The sequence below is a fragment of the Callorhinus ursinus genome, unplaced genomic scaffold (genome assembly GCF_003265705.2).
Source record: "Callorhinus ursinus isolate GAN/ISIS: 27379988/994484 unplaced genomic scaffold, GSC_fseal_2.0 scaffold2, whole genome shotgun sequence".
In the NCBI taxonomy this organism is placed as follows: Eukaryota; Metazoa; Chordata; class Mammalia; order Carnivora; family Otariidae; genus Callorhinus; species Callorhinus ursinus.
In genome coordinates, this window is record NW_027397064.1 from 39,481,357 (window position 1) to 39,507,094 (window position 25,738).

Here is a 25,738-nt window from a genome sequence, read left to right on the forward strand (position 1 = left end):
TATATATATAAGTTGTTATCTCTTTAAAATTTTGGGATTCAGTTTCTTCTAACAGACCAAAATATACCCTAAATCTCTAGTGTATGGCTTTGTTCTAGTCTCCTGCCTGATCACATTCTCTTAACCCGTATTTTTGTACATATCTTAAGTTTATCTTTCTTTAAAATTTTGGGATGCACTTTCTTCTAACAGACCAAAATACACCCAAAGTCTACTGTATGGCACCGATCTATCACCAGCCTGATCATATTTGATCATATTCTGGTTTTTTTGTTGTTGTTTTGTTCTGTTTTTGTTTGTTTTTATCTTTTTCTTTTTCTTTTTTCTTTCCTTCCCTTTCTTTTCCCCCGGTTTCAGTTCTTTTCTGATTTGTTTAGAGTATATTTTCAGGGGACATTGGTACCCTGTTAGCATTTTGTTCTCTCATTCATCTATTCTCCCCTGGACAAAATGAAAAGATTGAAAAAAATCACCTCAAAAAAAGGAACAAGAGGCACACTGACTGCCAGGGACCTACTGAATATGGACATTAGTACGATATCAGAACTAGAGTTCAGAATGATGATTTTAAAGATAGTAGCTGGGCTTGAAAAAAGCATGGAAGTTATTAGAGAAACCCTTTCTGGAGAAATAAAAGAACTAAAATCTAACCAAGAGGAAATCAAAAAAGCTATTAATGAGGTGCAATAAAAAATGGGGGTTCTAACTGCTAGGATAAATGAGGCAGAAGAGAGAATTAGTGATATAGAAGACCAAATGATGGAAAATAAAGAAGCTGAGAAAAAGAGAGAAAAACAACTACTGGATCATGAGGGCAGAATTCGAGAGATAAGCGATACCATGTGATGAAACAATATTAGAATAGTTTGGACCCCAGAAGAAGAAGAAAGAGAGAAAGGGCAGAAGGTATATTGGAGCAAAGTATAGCAGAGAACTTCCCTAATTTGGGGAAGGAAACAGGCATCAAAATCCAGGAGGCACAGAGAACCCCTCTCAAAATCAATAAAAATAGGTCAACACCCTGACATCTAGTAGTAAAACTTACAAGTCTCAGAGACAAAGAGAAAATCCTGAAAGCAGCTCAGGAGGAGATCTGTAACCTACAATAGTAAAAATATCAGACTGGCAACAGACCTATCCACAGAGACCTGGCAGGCCAGAAAGGACTGACATGATATATTAGAGCACTAAATGAGAAAAATATGCAGCCAAGAATACTATATCCAGCTAGGCTGTCATTGAAAATAGAAGGAGAGATCAAAAGCTTCCAGGAGAAAGACAAACTAGAGGAATTTGCAACCACGAACCAGCCCTCCAAGAAATATTGAAAGGGGTCCTCTAAGCAAAGAGAGAGCCTAAAAGCAACATATACCAGAAAGGAACACAGACAATATACAGTAACAGTCACCTTACAGGCAATACAATGGCACTAAATTCATATCTTTCAATAGTTACCCTGAATGTAAATGGGCTAAATGCCCCAATCAAAAAAAAAAAAACAAAACAGGCTATCAGATTGGATAAAGAGACAAGGGCCATCAATATGCTGTCTGCAAGAGACTCATTTTAGACCCAAAGACACCTCCAGATTGAAAGTGAAGGGGTGGAAAACAATTTACCATACTAATGGACACCAAAAGAAAGCTGGGGTGGCAATCTTTATATCAGACAAATCAGATTTTAAAACAAAGACTGTAATAAGAGATGAAGAAGGACACTATATCATGCTTAAAGGGTCTATCCAACAAGAAGATCTAACAATTGTAAATATCTATACCCCTAACGTGGGAGCAGCCAATTATATAAGCCAATTAATAACAAAAGCAAAGAAACACATCGACAACAATACAATAACAGCGGGGGACGTTAACAGCCCCCTCAGTGAAATGGATAGATCATCTAAGCAAAAGATCAACAAGGAAATAAAGACTTTAATGACACACTGGACCAAATGGACTTCACAGATATATTCAGAACATTCCATCCCAAAGCTACAGAATACACATTCTTCTCTAGTGCCCATGGAACATTCTCCAGAATAGATCACATCCTAGGTCACAAATCAGGTCTCAACTAGTACCAAAAGATTGAGATCATTCCCTGCTATTTTCAGAACACAATGCTTTGAAACTGGAACTCAATCACAAGAGGAAAGTTGGAAAGAACTCAAATACATGGAGGCTGAAGAGCATCCTACTAAAGAATGAAAGGGTCAACCAGGATATTAAAGAGGAATTTAAAAAATTCATGGAAACCAATGAAAATGAAAACACAACTCTTCAAAATCTTTGGGATACAGCAAAGGCAGGCCTGAGAGGAAAGTTTATAGCAATACAAGCCGTTCTCAAGAAACAAGAAAGGTCTCAAATACACAACCTAACCCTACACCTAAAGGAGCAGGAGAAAGAACAGCAAATAAAGCCTAAACCCAGCAGGAGAAGAGAAATAATAAAGATGAGAGCAGAAATCAATGAAATAGAAACCAAAAGAACAATAGAACAGATCAACGAAACTAGGAGCTGGTTCTTTGAAAGAATTAATAAGAGTGATAAACCCCTGGCCAGACTTATCAAAAAGAAAAGAGAAATGAAGGCGTCTGGATGGCTCAGTTGGTTAAGCGACTGCCTTCGGCTCAGGTCATGATCCTGGAGTCCCGGGAACGAGTCCCACGTCGGGCTCCCTGCTCAGCGGGGAGTCTGTTTCTCCCTCTGACCCTCTTCCCTCTCGTGCTCTCTCTCATTCTATCTCTCTCTCAAATAAATAAATAAAAAATCTTTAAAAAGAAAAAGAAAAGAAAAGAGAAATGACCAAAATCAACCAAACCATAAATGAAAGAGGAGAGATCACAACCAACACCAAAGAAATACAAACAATTATGAGAACATATTATGAGCAACTCTATGCCAGCAAATTAGATAACCTGGAAGAAATGGGTGCATTCCTAGAGATGTATCAACTACCAAAACTGAACCAGGAAGAAATAGAAAACCTGAACAGACCTATAACCACTAAGGAAATTGAAGCAGTCATCAAAAATCTCCCAACAAACAAAAGCCCAGGGCCAGAAGTCTTCTCAGGGGAATTCTACCAAACATTTCAAGAAGAATTAATACCTATTCTTCTGAAACTGTTCCAAAAAATAGAAATGGAAGGAAAACTTCCGAACTGGTTTTATGAGGCCACCATGACCTTGATCCCCAAACCAGACAAAGACCCCATCAAAAAGAATTACAGACCAATATCCTTGAAAAACACGGATGAAAAAATTCTTACCAAAACACTAGTCAATAGGATCCAACAGTACATTAAAAGGATTATTCACCACGACCAAGTGGGATTTATCCCTGGGCTACAAGTTTGGTTCAACATCTGCAATTCTTTCAACGTGATACAGTACATTAATAAAAGAAAGAACAAGAACCATATGATCCTCTCAATAGATGCAGAAAAAGCATTTGACAAAGTACAGCATCCTTTCTTGATCAAAACTCTTCAGAGTATAGGGATAGAAGGTACATACCTCAATATCATAAAAGCCATCTATGAAAAACCCTCAGCGAGTATCATTCTCAATGGGGAAAACGGAGAGCTTTCCCCCTAAGGTCAGGAACATGGCAGGGATGTCTCTATCACCACTGCTATTCAACATAGTATTAGAAGTCCTATCCACAGCAATCAGACAACAAAAAGAAATCAAAGGCATCCAAATCGGCAAAGAAGAAGTCAAACTCTCACTGTTGCAGATGATATGACACTTTATGTGGAAAACCCAAAAACCTCCACCCCAAAACTGCTAGAACTCATACAGGAATTCAGTTAAGTGGCAGGATATAAAATCAATGCACAGAAATCAGTGGCATTCCTATCCACCAACAACAAGACAGAAGAAAGAGAAATTAAGGAGTCAATCCCATTTACAATTGCACCCAAAACCATAAGACCTAGGAATAAATCTAACCAAAGAGGCAAAGAATCTGTACTCAGAAAACTATAAAATACTCATGAAAGAAATTGAGGAAGACACAAAAAATGGAAAAATGTTCCATGCTCATCGATTGGAAGAACAAATATTGTGAAGATGTCAATGCTACCTAGAGCAATCTACACAAACAATGCAATCCCCATCAAAATACCATCCACTTTTTTCAAAGAAATGGAACAAATAATCCTGAAATTTGTATGGAACCAGAAAAGATCCTGAATAGCCAGAGGAATGTTGAAAAAGAAAAGCAAAGCTGGTGGCATCACAATTCCGGACTTCCAGCTCTATTAAGAAACTGTCATCATCAAGACAGTATGGTACTGGCACAAAAACAGACACTTAGATCAATGGAACAGAATAGAGAGCCCAGAAATGGACCCTCAACTCTATGGTCAACTCATCTTTGACAAAGCAGGAAAGAATGTCCATTGGAAAAAAGACAGTCTCTTCCAACAAATGGTGTTGGGAAAATTGGAGAGCCACATGCAGAAGAATGAAACTGGACCATTTCCTTACACCACACACAAAAATATACTCAAAATGGTTGAAAGACCTAAATGTGAGACAGGAGTCCATCAATATCCTAAAGGAGAACACAGGAAGCAACCTCTTCAACCTCAGCCACAGCAACTTCTTCCTAGAAACCTTACCAAAGGCAAGGGAGGCAAGGGCAAAAATGAACTATTGGAACTTCATCAAGATAAAAAGCTTTTGCACAGCAAAAGAAACAGTCCACAAAACCAAAAGACAACCGACAGAATGGGAGAAAATATTTGCAAATGACATATCAGATAAAGGGCTAGTATCCAAAATCTATAAAGAACTTCTTAAAGTCCACACCCAAAGAACAAATAATCCAATCAGGAAATGGGCAGAAGACATGAACAGACATTTTTCCAAAGAAGACATCCAAATGGCCAACAGACACATGAAAAAGTGCTCAACATCTCTTGACATCAGGGAAATCCAAATCAAAACCTCAATGAAATATCACCTCACACCAGTTAGAATGGCTAAAATTAACAAGTCAGGACATGAGAGATGTTGGCAGGGATGCAGAGAAAGGGGAAACCTCCTACACTGTTGGTGGGAATGCAAGCTCGTCCAGCCACTCTGGAAAACAGTATGGAGGCTCCTCAGAAAGTTGAAAATAGAGCTGCCATACAATCCAGCAATTGCACTATTGGGTATTTACCCCAAAGATACAAATGTAGTGATCCAAAGTGCACATGCACCCTAATGTCTATAGCAGCAATGTCCACAATAGCCAAACTATGGAAAGAGCCAAGATGTCCATTGACAGATGAATGGATAAAGAAGATGTCGTATATATGTGTGTATACACACACACGCACACACACACACACACACACACACACACACACACAAAGGAATATTATGCAGCCATCAAAAAGAATGAAATCTTACCATTTGCAACAACGTGGATGGAACTGGAGGGTGTTATGCTGAGCGAAATAAGTCAATCAGAGAAAGACATGTATCATATGACCTCACTGATATGAGGAATTCTTAATCTCAGGAAACAAACTGAGGGTTTCTGGAGTGGTGGGGGGTGGGAGGTGGGGTGGCTGGGTGATAGACATTGGGGAGGGTATATGCCACGGTGAGTTCTGTGAAGTGTGCAAGACTGTTGAATCACAGATCTGTACCTCTGAAGCAAATAATACATTCTATGTTAAAAAAAAAAAAGAAGAAGAAGAAGAAAGCAGGAGGGGACGAATGAAGGGGGGTGGAATTCGGAAGGGGAGACAGACCATGAGAGACTATGGACTCTGAAAAACAAACTGAGGGTTCTAGAGGGGAGGGCGGTGGGAGGATGGGTTAGCCTGGTGATGGGTATTAAAGAGGGCACTTACTGAATGGAGCACTGGGTGGTATATGCAAACAATGAATCATGGAACACTACATCAAAAACTAATGGTGTAATGTATGGTGATTAACATAACATAATAAAAAAAAGGAAATTCAGACTCTCAGTTTTACCCCATAAAAAAAATAAAAACACAATTCTAAACAATTTATTTATATATTTATATAACCTTATTTAATTGGCACAGAAATGCACTTATTTCATTTTTCAAATGAGTAATGTGGGGCCCAGAGAATTTAGTTAATTTTCCCAAGATTAACCATGTCATAAATGATGGAACCATAATTGTATGTAAGGAGTGCAGCTTTAGAGCAAGTATTCTCAACCATTAAAGCATGTATTTAAGAATAATCTAAGACACAGGCAAAATGTCCGAAAAAATAGAATATGGCAAAGAATAAAATTAATATTATACTTGTTATGCATGTTATGTCTGATATCTGTAAGTTGGTTCCTTTGGCAAAACTCCTACACACTGAAACTGTTCCTAAACTTGGTAGACACAAATGAAGAGCTGTTACTATACAAAAATGTAGGGGCACATCCAAAGTAGTTTTTCCAAAATAAATCATCTATCTTTTGGAGTCTCAAAGAAATGATGAGGGACCATAATTCAAGGTAAATAGGTGATCAGAAAACTATTATCCTACAATAGAATGGTAATGATTGTGAACTACTTCATATTTAAGTATCAAAGCCTAGATGATCACAAGTGTCCCTTCGACCAATGATCAGTTGTAACCCTTCTTTCAGAAGAAATTACTAAGTGCTACATCCAGTAAAAAATATAGGTCATTTCTTCCAGGCCCATTAAACTAATTTTTCTTGTCTAGATAAACTCTTGTGCCCACATTTCAATTTTCAACTATTTTTAGTGATCATAGAGAAGAGGAATGATGAAATGTTACTGAGAAATGATGCATTATTTCTAATGACTAAGTCAAGCATTTCTTTGGCGTTTCTCCTACCTCCGCTGCCTGGCCCTTTCCCTTAGTGTCCATCAGTAGCCCCCTTGTGGACATCATTTTGGGAAAAACCAAGTCTAGTTATCTAAATCATATCATCGACATCAGATGCTCCTAGCTTGGCCTCATGCTGATTTACAGTGCCAGTTTGTCCTTTCTTTTGGTTGTGTAAAAAGGGATAAAAACTTAAGTTATTGAGTGTAATGATTAGTTAATGCCTCTAAGGGACTAAAAAAGTTCTAAAGTGTACTGGATGATGGAGAAATACAAATTTGTGGATGTAGCAGTTCAATTCTTCACCAGCACTTTAGGCAATGAATACAGTATACAGATCTCACATCCTAGCATTTGTCATTTCCAGGAGAAAATGCTTTTCTTACATGAAAACTATTAAGAGTAAGTCATATATTTATATATCTGTTGATAGTTTTATTGGAAGATACTTTAAACTGTATTTGCATTTGGGGTATAATATGCTTTTGATTTTGCCATAAAGTTATATGGGATAATCTTTGTAGAACAGTATTTAATGAGAAAGATAACTAAATTATAACAACTCCATACTGCTATGATATTGTCTACTTTATTATTATTGAAGAAGAGATTGTAGAATCTCTCAAATATTATTTCCTTAAATTTTGTCTAACAAAGCAAACAACTCTTGCTTAAGTCATATCGAAAATATTTTTAACTCAGATGCTCTAGTTGAGGAGCAAGTGAATACTAGCAAATGGGGGTGCAAGTTTATTATACACTTAAACATTGGAGTGTTTTATTTAAGGCTTATTGTTCATTTACAAACATAACACTTATAGAATATGGTCACTTTTAGATTGCTGAGAATAAAGTATTTTTATATTTTACCCTAAAGAGTTATAAACATTATGATGCACACTTTATTGCAGCATAACCTACAATATGTTGTCATGTAAAACTGCAGAATTTTTTTTAAAAAGTAAATTACTCTTTAAATGCCACTTATTTTAGGGGCGCCTGGGTGGCTCAGTCGTTAAGTGTCTGCCTTCAGCTCAGATCATGATCCCAGGTTCCTGGGATCGAGTCCCACATTGGGCTCCCTGCTCAGCGGGAAGCCTGCTTCTCCCTCTCCCACTCCCCCTGCTTGTGTTCCCTCTCTCGCTGTCTCTCTCTGTCAAATAAAATAAAATCTTAAAAAAAAAAATTTAAATGCCACTTATTTTATGTTCTTGCTGATAGAGAACATAGCATATATTGACTATGCTGGGTTAATTTCTTTTTTATTATTTTACTACTTTCTCTGGTGGCTAATTTTTCCTTAATTTTAGTTTCATGAATTACTGTGTTTTGCACAAAGTATACAGGCCAGAAATAAGATTAAAGTTGTTCAGATCATATGATAGCTATTTCTTCATAGGAATATTCAATTTGTTCCAAAACTTAGGCCTTCTTTCTTTTTGGTGTATCTAAATTATGATCCCATTAAGCCTTTACAGTTACACAGTTGCCATATTGTGCGTTCCCCATTGTAGAATATTCATCACCCAAAAGACATTCTCCCAGTCTACCAGGAATCATGAATGATAATGATCTTAGAATTAATTAACCTTTTTATTCATGATATACTTGCTAAGACTCTCCATACTATATTTTAAGAGAATTCATATGTATTTACATTATCTTTTTTATCTTTATCATGAACTTTGTGAAAACTTGGGACACATATAGAAAAAGTGCTTTTAATTTTTTCTAGATATTACAAGTTATAAAGAACAGTACATTTCTTTAAATGATTATTTCTGAATTTAATAAAATAAAAAGCAGTAACTGCATTGCTGGAAAAAGTTAATTTACCTGTGGAGACACTAAAAACACAATTGGTTGCTAGGGATTTGGGGATACAGGAAAGGCAGATAAATAGGTGGAACACAGGAAAATTTTAGGGCAGTGAAACTATTCTGTATAATACTGGAAACTATTCTGTATGATACATGTCATTCTGCATTTGTCCAAATCCATAGATTCTACAACACAAAGAGTGAACTATAATGTAGTCTACGGGCCTTAGTTAATAATAATGTATAAATATTGGCTTGTTAATTCTAACAAATGTATCACACCAATGCAAGATGTTAATAATAGGAGAAACGAGGAGAGGGAATGCTAAGACAATATGTGGGAACTTCCTTTAGTTTCTACTCAATTTTTCTGTAAACCTGAAACTACCTGAAAAAGTAAAGTCTATTGATTTTTTAAAAAGCCAGTTTAGAGTTAGCAGGAAACATTGGCATACAGAAAGATTTTTGGCTTTATTTAGACCTTCATTTTCTAATAATGTTGTCTTAGAATCATTTAAATTATCTGTGCTTTGGTTTGATCATCCATAAATGATTAATAGTAACTACCTTACACATTTATTGTGAGTGTGAAGTCAGATAATGTCCATGCAGCCAACTATCATAATATTGACACTAAGCAGGTGTTCCACAATTAACAGATAATATCAGATCTCATATAGCTACACCTTCATTCATTTAGCAAATATTTGGTGAGTACTTCCTGTTTGCCAAGCACTATTCCATATCTGAAAAAGATGAAATCCCTGTCCTCCTGGTAAGGATGACTTTCATGCTCAAGGGGCTTTCATAATCTCTCATTTCTAAATAGATAAAACTCTTTCAGTTCTTAAAATAGCTCAAGGAATGTTGTTTTCTTACACTGAGCTCTAACTGATAGATACAGAATGAAAGTTTATGTAAATTCATATCAAGAGAATTATTTTGCATTCCAACTCTGTAAGAAGAATGATATTTACAAATCTGTGAATATGTGAGTTTAGCTTTATTTCTATGTAACTGGGAATTAATTATTTTGTTTATTTGAGAGTGAGAAAGCAAGAGAAAGAGAGTGGGAGCACAAGTGGTGGGCCAGGGGTGGGGTGGGGGAGGGCAGAGGGAGAGGGAGAAGCAGGCTCCCCCAGGATTATGATCTGAGCTGAAGGCAGATGCTTAACGGACTGAGCCACCCAGGTGCCCTGTAACTGGGAATTTTAACATGTGTCCTTTCTATCTCCCAAGTTATAGGGTTAATTCGTAAACAATAATGTATATAATTAGGTCACAACATTATTACCATTACTTTGGATATGTTAGTCCAATTTGTCAGTTGCTCTGCTAGAGGACTAAATATAAAGACATTGTTAGAGGACATACATATAACAATATAGGGAGCTCTAGCATCCATACAATAGGATACACAGAAATATAGATATTGTGTAAAACTCATCTATAATTAGATCAATTTTAAAATTTGAAGTCATTTTTAGCTATGTGTCAGGCAAAAGCTGGGAGACACTGTCAAAGATTCTGATCTGAAAATCAAACTAAAAAAGAATTATGTAGCCCCTGGCTCTGATTTTTTAAAATATTGTGCAAAAGAACTAAAATTAATAGATATCTATATATCATATCATACAGAAAGCCCATAAGTAGTACTAATAGTTCAAGGCCAGACTTTGGTCTTCAAAGCAGGGACAGTATTTAATTCCCCTTATGCCAGTGAGACCACGAGTAAGATTTAACAAGAATTAAAAGTATTAGCAATAGTGCTTGAAATGTAGGCTACTAGCACAGAGCTACTTCTATCTGGATTACAGTAGTATATAATATAAAGTAAGTGGTATGGTAGCAGAGAATTTAAAAAATAGTGACAACAATTCTCATATTTTATGGATAAATTCATACATGTATATACAATGTGATATATGTATAATATATATGTATGCATATATAGTATTTATACATGATACTTAAAATAGATATAATCATTTTGATCTTGCCTCCCACCAACATGGCAAAGCAGGGATGTGACTAATCCTCACTCCCTTTTGTCTCACATAGTCCTCTGTAGGACTTTTTGTGTTTTCTATGCTACTTTAAGATTGCAGTAATTTTAGCTTATCTCATAATATAAGTTTTTCCATTACCCTCTGTGGTAATTGAAATATAGAGGGTGACTAGAAGACATATACATAAGGATGTTTTAGGCTCTGAATACCAAATCCTTCTGATATTGCACTTTCAGAGAAAAAGAAAAAAAAGGGACTAATTAGCCAGATGCATTTTGATTTATGAATGGCAGGTCTAATTTTGATGTGTATTTGGGATACACATAAGCATATGTATATACGTAATCCTGCTCTCAGTGTTAAAAATACAACTCACATGTCTCTGAACCCTAACTATGGTTTGGGCTCTATTCTAAATCCTTCATAAATATTGCCTCATGTAATGCTCATCATAATGCCAACAGGTAGTTAGAATTATTGTCCAATTTCACAAAAGAGGAAAGCTGAAGTATAAGATGTTAAATGACTTCCAGAGATCATAAAAAGTGAATGGTGGAGCTAGACTTTAAACAGAATTGACTGGCTTCCAAGTCCATACTCTTAACTTCTCTTCTGTGCTGCCATTTATTAGGAGAATCATTTCATTCAGATCCCAATGTTTGTTTGAATTATGATGAGAAAAATAGAAAAGTTTGTGTTCCGTAAGAGAAATGTAAGCATAAATGTTGTTTCATTGTGACACATTTTATGCAGCATGCCATAGAAAATATTCACTAGAAAATTCTACTCTCTCATGGTCTAATACTGTATAAATAAGGTCTCCTATGAGATAATTGGCAATTTTTCCCTAGCATATATATTTCTTTAATTTTTCCATTGAACAATGCATAAGGTTTCTTTATCGTACATTTTCTCTCTTATACAAGAAGATGGTTGTTATTGCTTTGATGTTTCCATCTTAGTTAATGTCATTCTTGCTGTAGGGGTAAAGATTTACTCTTAACGGTTTTGACACAATTCTAGCATAAACACTTCACCCATTCTAATCATGAATATTTTAATTATTTAGTCCAATGAAAATTATGTAGGTACTTGTAGTGAAATGGTATTGCCTTCTTTATTATTAATACTATTGACATTAATATTATTATTATTATTAAAATGTATGCCAGGCAGACTGTCAATAAATATAAGGGCAAGGCTGCAACACATCACACTTAATATCATTGGTATGTCCAAAAAACTTTACAAGTAACTTTCCCAGAACCTGACTAGAGAACTCGTTTTCAAGTATAAATCGCTCCCAAATTTTGAGTTTTTGACACTTTATATTATATAGAGTTTGGGAAGATGGTTCTCTCTGCACTCAAGAACCTAAACAAAATTAGAGATATTAAATTACATTAATATTTTGGAAAATATGATTGTTGGATTAGTTATAAAGTGCTTTAGACTTGGGTGCCTGGGTGGCTCAGTCATTAAGCATCTGCCTTTGGCTCAGGTCAGGATCCCAGGGTCCTGGGATCGAATCCCACATTAGGCTCCCTGCTCCATGGGAAGCCTGCTTATCCCTCTCCCACTCCCCCTGCTTGTGTTCCCTCTCTCTGCCAAATAAATAAAATCTTAAAAAAAAAAAAGTGCTTTAGACTAGACATCACAATTGTTGATTTAAAAGTTATTTATATATTCAGTTGTTTAAATGAATTACTATTTTCAGTAGTTCTGTGGGGATAAAAAATGCTAATGTTTTTGAAATGTTTCACATCTTGATTTATATTAGCAATGAAATTTTTGTATGATAGTTATATAGTGTTCATATTGAAAGTTGTACACAAATATGATGTTCAGTGGGGAAATTTTGTCCAATTTTGAATATTAATACATAGCCAATTTTAGTAGTATGTCATCTTAAAATTTTACTTTGTAGATATTACAAGCTAAGAAGAATAGGTTATCTAAGATATATCAAAGGAAAAATATAGACACTGAAAAAATTAAAGACTTTTAAATAAGTTGTAACAGACTCTTTTGACCAGTGACTATGAAACTCCTCATTGGCTGTGTATAATACTGCCATTTCATATGATTTTATTAGCATTTTATAACTAATTTGAAATAAATATCTCATTGAAAAAGATTTCTTTTAATTGATGGCCATACCAAGGAAAGGGTTTATGTAGGTGAAAATGAAAATGTTAACCTTGTTCATTTTTTATGGAGTTGTTCTACTTGATTTCATGGACATCTGTGAATATTAGTTTTAAATAAGGCAATGATAACAGTTTCTCTCTAATGTTTCTGGGTTCTGGGTACTGTGTGTTATTGAGTGCTCTTTTGCTATCTTCTATAACTGCAGCCCAAATCTTATAGTATCACTCATATAATGAACAAGCCATGATCAATACGATGTTGATTTTATTTGAACACCTTTATTCAATTCTCTTCTTGATTTATAATTAATAGTTATAATTTAATCTAGACTGGTTTTTAAAAGCAGAGATTCCAGGAACTTCGTAAACCTAAGATTCTATTTTGTTCTGCTCATGGAAAGCTGATCAAGTACAGTACAAAAAAAGATGAAGATTTTCTACTTAATAACTTCATAGAGAGGTATTATTTTGATAATCATAAACATTGTGAAAACCTATATCATAATTAAAAGTAAAAATTGGGCATATTACATGGAATAATACAAAAAATAAAATCTAGAATGGAAGAAATTTTTGTATATATTTACAAATACAAAATTTTTTTACACTATGAAAATAAAATGATAAGTTAATAAATACTAATTATCTAAAATAGACTGATAGTGATATCTTTAGTTCTGCTTACTTATTAGAGATGCATTTTTTCCATTGGGACAAATATTTCAAGTATATGTAATAATAATAATCTGTGCATAGTTATTTTTCTCTTCCCCTTTCCCTTTAAAGATAACTTTACAAATCTCAGATTATAGCATAAACATTCAAAATGTCATTACAGAACAGTATATCAAAGAAAATGGAGATCATTTATAATAACATTTCTCAAAACTAAACATTATTTTCACTTTGATATATGCTTTTCTTTTTTTTTAAGATTTTATTTATTTATTTGAGAGAGAGAATGAAAGAGAGAGAGCACCAGAGGGAGGAGGGTCAGAGGGAGAAGCAGACTTCCCACTGAGCAGGGAGCCTGATGCAGTACTTGATCCTGGGACTCCAGGATCATGACGTGAGCCAAAGGCAGATGTATAACTGGTTGAGCCACCAAGGTGCCTGATATATGCTTTCCTATCCTATGTTAAATTATACACACACACACACACACACACACACACACATAAAGGCACATTGTTATTAAATAAAAAGCATATCTTATTGCATACACTAACTGTTCCTTGCTTTTTTATTTAAAAATATTTCATATGTACATTGTGACAATAAATATGTCATAAATATAAAATACTTCTTTAATAATCAATCACTATAATATACCACAATGAGTTTAAGAAAATCTACCATTTTTATCACATGAACTATTTATACATTTTATTATGATTTGTTTTTCATTGAGATAAACCTCATTTTATGTGCATGTCACATACATTATTATTTTAGAATAAATTTATAAATGTAGAATTTATGGGTCAAATAATGTTCTCACTTTAAACTTGGTATATAGGACCAAAGTTATTTGAAAATGTATGAATGTAGAAATACTCATATGACTAGTCCTGGACATTACCAGTCTTTTAAATATTTGCCAATGCATTGTTCAATATATTCAATTTTTTAAAAAAAATACTTTATCTATTTATTTGACAGAGAAAGACACAGTGAGAGAGGGAACACAAACAGGGGGAGTGGGAGAGGGAGAAGCAGGCTTCCCGCTGAGCAGGGAGCCCAATGCGAGGCTCAATCCCAGGACCTGGGATCATGACCTGAGCTGAAGGCAGATGCTTAACAACTGAGCCACCCAAGACAGATGCTTAATGACTGAGCCACCCAGGTGCTCTATTCAATTATTTTTTCAATATATTCAATTATTATATTAAAACATAATAGCCTACTATTGTTTAATTAGCATTGCTCTGATAGGAAGTGAAAGTTATCAGATTTTCATATTATTGGTTCTTGGAATTTCTAAATTTGTGACACCTTTACAAGTTATTTGTCCATTTATCCATTGAGACACTCATTATCTTTTTGTTACCTTATGTTGCTGTATAAATTGTTTTAAAACTGTATTTTGAGGCAGAAATAAAATAACACATTAAAAAAATCATACGCTCACAGTTAAAATAATAATTTTAATAATAAATAATAATTTATTTGCTAGTAAACATGAATACTCCTTTGTATTCTTTCCCATTCTGTTTTACTCCTTCTATTCAGAGAGGTGAATATATATTTATTTTTTTGGTGCTTATAATCCCTACATAATTTTAAACCTAGTAAGCATATAAATAGTATTTGCAAGGAATTCTACCTGCTGTAACAAATAGCAAGTCAATATTACTGCTTTAATGCAACAAAATTTTGTTTTTCACTTAAATTACAGTCCAATATGGGTTGTTGAGGGGCTCTGCTAAACTTATAGGAACAGAGGTTTTTTCTAGCAAAAACTTTTGCCATCTCTTAAGCCCTCAAATCTTCCATCAAACCTTGCATTGGCCAGATGCAAGGGTAAATCTGATCATGGGCAATATTAAAGACTGGGCTGGAAGTTTTGTTAAGCCATTTTAGTCCACATTCAAATGTCAGAACCCAGTTGCCTGGCTCTTCCTTGAAGAAAATAGATTAAAATTGTGCACCTGGGTGGCTCAATTGGTTAAGTGTCCAGCCTTTGATGTCGGCTTAGGTTATGATCTCAGGGTCGTGGGATTGAGCCCCAAATCAGGCTCCCCACTCAGTGGGGAGTCTGCTTGGGATTCTTTCTCTCTTCCTCTCCTTCTGCCCTGCCTCCTGCTCATGCACTCTCTCTCCCTCAAATAAGTAAATAAATCTTAAAAAAAAAGAATAGATTTAGAAAGAAATAAAGAAGGAAAGAATTTGAACATGGTGACCTATTCTGCCATTTATAAGCAATTTTGAATCAGCTTGTACTGCATGAAATAAAAGAGCAAGAAAATAAGGCATGACTTGTAAGACATTTACTTTTAGAACTAAGAACCCAGGCTCCATCAAGACAAAGGAAAGAAATGGGACACGATTATTTTCACAGAATATGGGAAGAGTAAACATTATTCTTTCTAAGTTTTCTAAACTCATTTATTTTGTGGAGGACCAATTATTTCTCCATTTTGATACCCTTTCCATAATCTGTATCATGGTACAAGGAAGTTACTTTTCACATTGATTATAGCCTTATACAAGTCAAAATATAAGTAATATATTGTTGACAGGAAGGAATTAAGTTTTATTTTGAGTGTGTGTGTGTGTTTGTGTATGTGTGTGTGTGTGTGTGTGTGTGTGTGTGTGTGTGTGTGAGGGATGGTGAGAGAATGGAAGAGAGAGTCTGAGATTCCTGGAGAATGAAGGTTATTAGTGTGAACTAGTTATTCTTTCTACTCTTCATTGTTATTTTCTTATAATGTTACTTAGCAGTCTGAACAGTCTGTACTTTAAGCACCTTCCATTGCCAAATCTGAGGTTTTCTCTACACAGAATACTATCCTATCAAATTTGGCTACATATTATATCGTGCTTAATGTTTCACTTCCAAAAGGGAGCTTTTGACACCTTTGACTAGATAAAATTTTAATGCTATCCTCATGGCACATTTTTCCCCCTCATAATCATCATACTTTTAGTTATTGTGTATAGAATAATTGTATCTGTGCGTAAGTCCCATGAGGACAATGGCCATATGGGTTCCTTTCCTTGCTCTATCACAAGTATGTTGAACATTAATAAATATTCAATTGAATTATAATTAGATTAAAATTATTGGTCAAAAGACACAACTACATAATATGTAAGCAAACAAAACAATTTGTGTTAGCAGTTTAATAAAGTTAGAGACTGAAATACTATAGGCTACCCACACACACAAAAATTGCTGGGATCGAGCCCCACATCGGGCTCCCTGCTCAGTGGGAAGCCTGCTTCTCCCTCTCCCACTGCCCCTGCTTGTGTTCCCTCTCTCACTGTGTCTCTCTCTGTCAAATAAATAATAAAATAAAATCTTTAAAAAAAATTGCTATTCTTTCAGATCATACCTGTTTTCTGCTATTAGTTATCATTTACCGTGTTTATGGACTAAGAGGAAAAAAGAAATTATAGAAATAGGCAGGAAAATGATTCTTTGAAATATACTGAAGGTACATTTCAAAGAATAAGGAGCTATTGAAAATGAAAGTTAAAATATATATATATATAAATGGACTTGTTTTCTTCTCCAGTCCATAAGGTGATATAGATGGAGGAAAGTGCTGAAGCTAGTTTGTACTAGCTCACAAGACCTGGCTGTTAAATTTGTGGGAATACTCTGAGCCAAGTATTAAACATGGTCATTATAAAAATCACATTATATAAATATATAATTAGTGCTAGGCTAAAAAGATTTGTTTAATGAATATAATTTGTAGAATATGAGAAATAGTTGAACAATAAATCAAATATCACATTTGATTATAATAAGGTTAGTGTATTGGGAGATGATTCCATTTGTCAAATCATGGTTGAATTGCAACAATAGATTGGCTACAGATATAATTTGGTGAAATTCAACAAAAGCACTCTGGGGAATCCATTGGTTATATGAAATTTACAGTACAGAATATTATATATACTATTATTTTAAATTATGTACCACACAGCCTTTATATCAGAAATAATTATAATAAACTTTGTGCAAAAATATACACACTTTTTTCCAGAAAAAACAGTGGTTAAGCATTTATTACCACTCCATTTTCTAGACACTCTTACCAATATACTTCCCTATTCCCTAAATTTTCTTTTTCCTTTCAATACATCATTCTATTTAATTCTAAAGTTATTGACTTCAAGTTTGTCATTGTCCTTTGGGGATTTTTGCTCTAATAATGTATGCCAAACATCATAGAGATATAGATATCCATACACTGTTCTTTTACTTTATTTGCTTATCAGAAAGTTGCTAATCAGATTTTTTAAATTCTAATACAGATTACAAAATATACTTGTAAATACACATGCCTTATAAAGTCATTTTAAGACCTTGTGGATATTTGCAACTGAAATTTTTGGTAATGCTATAACAAGTGAGTATAGATGGAGACAGGTACAATGCCTTCTGATTAGTAATACATATGTTCACCTGTGCATATGTTTTGAAGAGGACAAATATTGATTGGGGTTGCATTTCACATTTGGTGGGAAATGCCAAAAGATATTAAAATATTAGTATTGAATTGTAGAACACTTAGTTTATAAGCATAAGACCTTAAGAATTTGGCCATTATTTCTGAGACTAAATAAAATATAAAGATTATGCTTAGAATTCTCATAGAGCAGCTCCTCTCAACACGTGTTAGAGAGAATTCTTGAGATGCCAAGAAAATAGAGTGAGATGGACACTTGAATCTTCATAAAGAAATAAACAGCACTAAAATATATTTTCTTTTTATTTATTTAAAGTACGTATGACTGCTTAAGACCAAAAATTAAAGCACTGTATTTTGAGGTACATAATGTATCCACATTTAACACATATAACTACTGAATGTAAGGTGGAGAAGAAATTAAGTCGACTTAAAGAGCGCAAAATTTCTAAAATTTTAAGTGGACTAGTAAATATTAACTCTAGAGAAATTATGAGAAATTTAGAATGTTTATTATAATCCCTAAATCAGTCACTAAAATAGTAGTGCAAAGATATATAGCTAAATGCTAACAGATATTTCAAAATTTAATTATAAAAACAGCAACAACAACAACAAAAAAGATTTAACTAATCCAAAAGAGGACAAGGAATGACACAAAATAGAGGGGTTAAGCAGAATATAAAGAATAAAATGGTAGACATGAATCCAAACATATTAAAAATTATATGGCAACAAAGAAATTAAATAATTGATTTTTAAAAATGAAATCTAGGGGCACCTGGGTGGTTCAGTTGTTAAGCATCTGCCTTTGGCTCAGGTCATGATCCCAGGGTCCTGGGATCGAGCCCCGCGTGGGGACTCCCTGCTCAGCGGGGAACCTGCTTCTCCCTCTGCCTGCTGCTCCCCCTGCTTGTGCTCACTCTCTCTCGCTCTCTGACAAATAAATAAATAAATCTTTAAAAAAAACAAAAAAATTAAAATTAAAATGAAATCTAAATCTATGTTGTTTAAAGGGAGGCACTTAAAAATATTCTCTATATTTTCTATATTTGAATATTTTATACAATACATAAAATACCTACTATAACATATACATATGTTATACATAACTGAATTACTGAAACTAGGAGGACAAACTTTTACCATGCAAAGAGAAAATATAAGAAAGCAGAGTTTATATACTATATAAGATAAATTATGATTCAAGGCAATAAACATTGTGAGAAATAAAAAATATATATTATAAAAATAAAATCTCAGTTCATTAGAAAAACATAACAGTCATAATTGTATATATGCCAAGAGCAGATTTTAAAATATATTAAGAAAGCCAAGGGGACAATTGACCATTAAATAATCATAGCTGGAGATGTCAACATGTCTCTATTAGCAATTAATAGAACAGCAAAATAAAGACACAAAATGATTAATACCTAATAATTGAACAAAACTATCCAACTGTTTTTACTGAATTGATATTTATGAGCCACTACTCTCAACAAAAACAAACATGCCTTCTTTTCAAGTACACACAGTATATTCAACAAAATGGACCTCGTGTTTGGGCCTAAAACAAAGATGGAATCTTAAAGCCAAAGGAATAAAGACCCCTGATAAAGGTAACTACCTAGGTAAATATAAAAGCCAATATTGTTGTGTTTTGTTTTGTGACTTTTTTACACGATTTGAAAGGAAAATGAATAAAATAGAAATTATAAGTTTATGTCACTATATGCACAATATATAAAGTTATAATTTCTGACAACAGCACACAGGGGAGTGTGAAATCCATGGGAACAGAGATTTTAGAAACTATTGAAGTTAGATGGTATTACTTTAAAGTGGCTCATTATAAATTTAAGATGTGAATTGTAACCTCCAGATGACCACTAAGAAAATTATGCAAAATATATACAGAAAAAGAAATCAAATTCAACTAAGAATCAATTAAACATAAAAGAAAATAATAAGGGAACTGAGAAAAAAATAAATATGACATATAGAAAAATATATCAAAATGGCATACATAAGAACTTCCATGTCAGTAACTGCTTTAAATGCAAATGGAAAAAAACACTAATCAAAAGTCAGAAATTGGCTGAATGAGGAAAAACAAAGATACCAAAAAATAAACTTGATCCAGCTATGTCTACAAGAGACTTATTTTAGATGCACCGACAAGAAAAAAGAAAAGAAAAGCCATCCAAATCAGAAATGAAGAAGTAAAATCACTCCTAATTTTATATGACATAGCCCTGAAAATCCACAAAAAAAAAAAACCTATTAGAGCTAATAAATGAATTCAGGAAAAAAAAAAACAGTTGTAATTTCATATGCTAGCAATGAACAATATGAAAAGGAAATAAAGGAAATTAAGAAAATGACTCCATTTATAATTCCTATAAAAAGAATAAAATACTTAGGAATAGGTTTAACCAAAGAGCTGCAAGACTTGCACTGAAAACAGTAATACCTTCCTGGAAGAAAATCTAATAAATGAAAAGGTACCCTTTATGTAGGAATTGGAGAACTTAGTATTGTCAGATAGTATTTTTACCCAAAGTGATTTATAGGTTTAAGGCAATCCCTATCAAAATCCAGTGACCTTTTTTTTAGAGTTGGAAAAGCTGATCCTCAAATTCATAAAATTGCAAGGGACCTCAAATAGTAAACAAACAAATAAGCAAACAAAAAAGACAAAACTAAAAAAAACCCACAAACTCTTAAAAAAATAACAAAAAAGATTCATGCATGCTGAGTCCAAAAGTTACTACAAAACTACAGTTATGACAAAACAATGGGGCTCTGACATTGGGATAGACATGTAGAATGATGGAATAGAATAAAAATACATAAACAAACTCATATATCTATGGTTAATTATTTTTGGCAAAGGGCTAACACTACTCAATGAGAAAAGTATAGATTCTGTAATAATTAGTGCTAGGACAACTGGGCATCCACTTACAGAAGAATGAAGCTGGACTGTTAGATCACATACAAAATTTAAGAAGAATCAATGGCTTAAATATAAGAGATAAAACACTAATACTTAGAAGGAAACATAGGGATACATCTATGCAACCTTGGACTTAGCAAGAGTTGTAGATATGACATCGAAGCACAACCAACAAAACAGAAAATAGCTAAATTGGACTTCACCAAAATTAAAAATGTTTGTTGTCAACTGACACTATCAGGAGAGAGAAAAGACAACCCATATAGTTGATCAGGATCTATTACTGAGACTATATGAGGAGCCCTTATGTTTCAACAATATAAAGAGCCCGTACAGACCTTTCTACAAAGAAAATATACAAATGACTGACAAGCATATGAGAAAATGTCCAACATCATTAGTCATTAGGTAAATGCATACCAAAATCACAATGAAATACATTTCATACACATTAAGATGTCTATAATTTAATGCAAAACAAAACAACAGAAAACAAGATATACTGGTGAAGATGTGGAGTAATGGAACCCTCATACCTTGTTAATGGCAATGTGAAATGGCACAGCCACTCTAGAAAATAGATTCATTTCTCAGTAAGTGAAACAGAGAATTACCATATGACCTGACAATTTTCTTTCTAACATATGCTTTAAAGAATTACACATTTTTGATTATACATTTGTAAAAGAATGTTCATAGTTATACTATCCACAATAGCCAAATATCAACCAATTGATAAATGGATTAATAAATAGCAGTATAGCCATACAATGGAATATTATTCAGCCATAAAAAGGAATGAAATACTGCTACCTGCTACAACACGATTAACTCTGAAAACATTATGCTAAGTAAAAGAATCTAAACGTCAAAGAGCACATATTATGTGATTGCATTTGTGTGCAATATGCAGAAAATATAAATTCATTAGGACGGAAAGCAGATTATTGGCTGCCAATGGATTCGGGTAGGAAGATGTAGAGAGTGACTGCTTACTGGGTATGGGGTTTCTTTTTGGCTTGATGAAAATGTTTTGGAACCAGGAATTTCAGAACCCCCTTCCAAGTTAAAAAAGAAAAAAATGGTAAAATTTCTCTAATTATAATAATCCAGTTCTCCTTTTCTCTAAATTGCTGCATTAAATGTTCTTTATCATACAGACCATTTTATTTTTAAGTCTTTTCTATGAATCATTTGATCGTCTATCACCTTGTCACTTTATTTTTTTATTTTTAATTTAGAGATTTAGTAACTACATTTTTTTCATTTCTCTTAGTTAATTGATTTCAGCTATTCTAACTTAACTATAAATTCCTTTCTTTGTTAACCTATGACATGTAATTTCTTAAACATAATCTGTGAATTCTCATCATAGTTCTTCAATATTGAATTATTTAAATATGAGTTATTGAAATAAATTATGCCTTAAGTATTGCATATTCTGATTCATCAGTTTTAAAACTGAATTGTAAACCCATCATAATTAATATTTTATTTCAAAGGCACACAGGGGGTAAATTACAAAAAAAAGAAACATTTTGTTTTATGAAGTCCAAATATATTACTTATGTGGATAAAGATAAAGACTAAGAAAATAGTCACAGATGGAGAGCAGAATAAATATTTTTTATTATTAACGTGCTATGCTCTCCATGTTTCTTGGAGAGTATATTCACTTACTTACCAATTAATGTGTTTGCTCTCTTCGAGATATATTTAGGTATATGGTACTATCAACCTGGGAGAGCACTAAGTAAACAGCTCAATCTACCTTCTCAAATTACTATATTATGGAAGTGTACAACATACTTTACTATGATTTCTTTGGAGCAATTATTTCTATCACGGTGGTCATAAAATAATAATTGATCACCCGTGTAGAGGTGATCTTAAACTACTAAATAGTGGTATGTCTCTCTTCCCTGAAGGAATATGTGATTTATGTAGCTAGGAGAGCATATTTTTTTAATTATTACAACCGCCTCATGATTTGTATGGACTTGTGGAGGATAGAAAAGTTTACCTCTATTAATATTTTTTTGATTTTCTATTTTTAAATAAAATTTTAGATTTGTTAAAGGTCTAAGATAGCACCGGGGATTGATGTTTTTTTTACCCTGAACCACTTGAAAAATAATCCCAAATAAATATACATTGTTCCTTCTATGCCTTCCACATAGTATGAGTACTTGGCTATTTAATTTAGGATTGCTGTACTAACAGATAATTGTTCAACAAACTTCTTCTAATCATGTGCTCATATCGATTGAAAGACTGAAATTAACAAATTATACTTTTAAACATGGTCTATACGTGGTATACATGTAAATATCTATACTTGGGAAAATTATGATTCCTTTAGTTATTAGGGATCTGACCCAGATGGACTTATGCTAAAAAATAATTGATAATGGGGCACCTGGGTGGCTCAGTCAGTTAAGTGTCTACCTTAGGCTCAGGTTATGATCTCAGGGTCCTGGGATCGAGCCCCACATCGGGCTCCCTGCTCAACAGGGAGTCTGCTTCTCCCTCTCCCTCTGCCTCTCCCCCTGCTTGTGCACTCTCTCTCTATCTTTAAATAAATAAATAAATAAATAAATAAATAAATAATCTTAAATTAAAAAAAACCTTTAAAATCATCAATAAATTTTTTTTTAAGATTTTATGTATCTATTTGAGAGAGAGAGAGAGAATGAGAGATAGAGAGCATGAGAGGGAAGAGGGTCAGAGGGAGACACAGACTCCCTGCCGAGCAGGGAGTCCGATGTGGGACTCGACCCCAGGACTCCAGGACCATGTCCCGAGCCGAAGGCAGTCGCCCAACCAACTGAGCCACCCAGGCGCCCCTCATCAATAAAATTTAAAATCTTATTTTCAGTATACCATGGAAGAATAGAAGTTGGTATGATTGTTTTTAAGCAAAACTGGATCCAGGGCTTAAATGTGATTACCCAAACTCTCTCTGTTATTCCCTCTTCTAGCTGATCTTTCCTTTTATTGGCCTTATATTTAACACTCCAAAAATTTATTGTAAGACAAAAACAACTTGAGCAATGAACAGAAACCAGATTCATGTTCTTTCAGTATCATAATCCTAGAGTCCAGAGGGTCTGTCTCATTAATTATAGAAGAATTTTTTTTTGGAGGCAATTGTTTGGCATCTTTTGTCTTATTACTCCCACTACACTGCTTTGTGGTGGTTAGGAGGAAACTGATAGCCTGTGGTTTGTTATTTGAAAAAGCGGTAAAGGTAAATATTTTCCAAAAATAAGCATTATTCTGTATAAAAAACATATAAATGTAAACATACACACACCAAAAAGACCACACTAAGACTGAAGAATCCTACTAATTTTTTTTTCTCATTTATATGGTGAGCTAGTATATGAGTTGAGGAAGGGAAATGTAGATATGAATTATAATTTGATATACACTAACTTTCACATCTGTTCCCTATGAACACCTGCATACCTTTTAATGAAGTTCAACAATCATCTTTTTAAATAATTATTTCTTAGAATGGGACCAAGAAACTAAATCAACATATTAGTTCATAAGAGTAGCACTTTAATCCATTTTTAAAACTGTAGAACTTTGGAACCAAAAAAGAACTTAGAGATCATTTAACCCAGACTAATTCAGTTACAGATGAGGAAACTGATTCTTAGGTTAAATAGTTGTCCCAAGTCGCACAAGAGATCTTAAGCAGTTGCAGAACTTACATCTTTGTTTAGGAAGCCACCATCAAGACTGAGATGTGCAAAAATTATGATTCACCTTAACAAGAAAATAATGCTGGTTTAGGGAAGCAGATACAATTTGCATCTAAATGTATAGATATCAGGTACGAACAAACGTAGATTGTTGCTCTGACAACTGTTGTCTCTCTGTCCACACAAGTTCCTTTAAGCTCCAATCTTTTGCCAGAGAGATCTGCCAAAGGAAACCCTAATTTATAACATGCAAGAAAAAAATTTTCCAACTGATCAAAAAACAGATAAGGAAATACAGTATCACAAGAATTAAAACCAAGGACAGATAAGAGCCAAATAGCACTGATGTATTTCAGAGATGTACCGAATAATATCTTTGTTCTTTTTAAAACTTTTGTCCAGCATCAAGATTTCCAAGAATAATCTTCTAATTGACTAGTAAGAAGGTAACTATCTACTGTTTTCTTACTGCTACACTGTTTCTCATTCTAACCCCAGTCATGAAAACATTTAGAAATTCTGAAGAAAAATACAAGATAGTGTCCTTACTGACCTAGATAGGTAGATAGATAAATACAAACAATAAAATACAATTCTAATTATTTTCCTTGCATTTCCTAGAGTTTTATTAAAGTAATTGTCCTGTTTAAAAGTAGTACATTTACCTCTTCCTATAAATACTGACACTTTTGTCTTCACCTTAAAGTAACCATTAATCAGACACGCATATGTAGCATGAATAACTCATTAAAGAGAAAAAATATCAATTTTAAATGGAAATTATATCAATTCATGTCTTGAAGGTAATATTATTATTACTAAAAATAAAAGCATTGATTATGTGCATACTGAAACAAATAAATAAATATTAAGTGGCTCACAGGGATTATTTCATTCAATCATCACAAAATCTTTTAGAGATTACATGGTTGTTAGCAGATAGAAAAGCAAGAGTTGAACAGGATTGTTTAATTCAAGAACCCAAACTATTATCTATTACACTATAACTGATATAAAAATAGGTTCTATAGCAAAAAATAATCACTAAAATTCTCAAGAAACAAAATAATACAAAATACATATACAAAAATATATAAAAATTAAACTG

At 33.5% G+C, this 25,738-nt stretch overlaps 1 long non-coding RNA gene across 2 annotated transcripts in view; it reads right to left on the bottom strand.

Annotated features, from left to right (window-relative positions):
• The window catches only part of LOC112840870 (uncharacterized), a 313,823-nt gene that overhangs the window by 196,863 nt on the left and 91,222 nt on the right, over positions 1-25,738 (bottom strand). Inside the window, exon 4 of one of the 2 annotated variants that reach the window (XR_003212607.2) lies at positions 24,524-24,850. The exons of the other annotated variant lie outside the window; for it this stretch is intronic. This is a non-coding gene — a long non-coding RNA (uncharacterized lncRNA). Of the gene's footprint in view, positions 1-24,523; positions 24,851-25,738 lie in introns of those variants that run through there. 2 annotated transcript variants of the gene reach the window in all.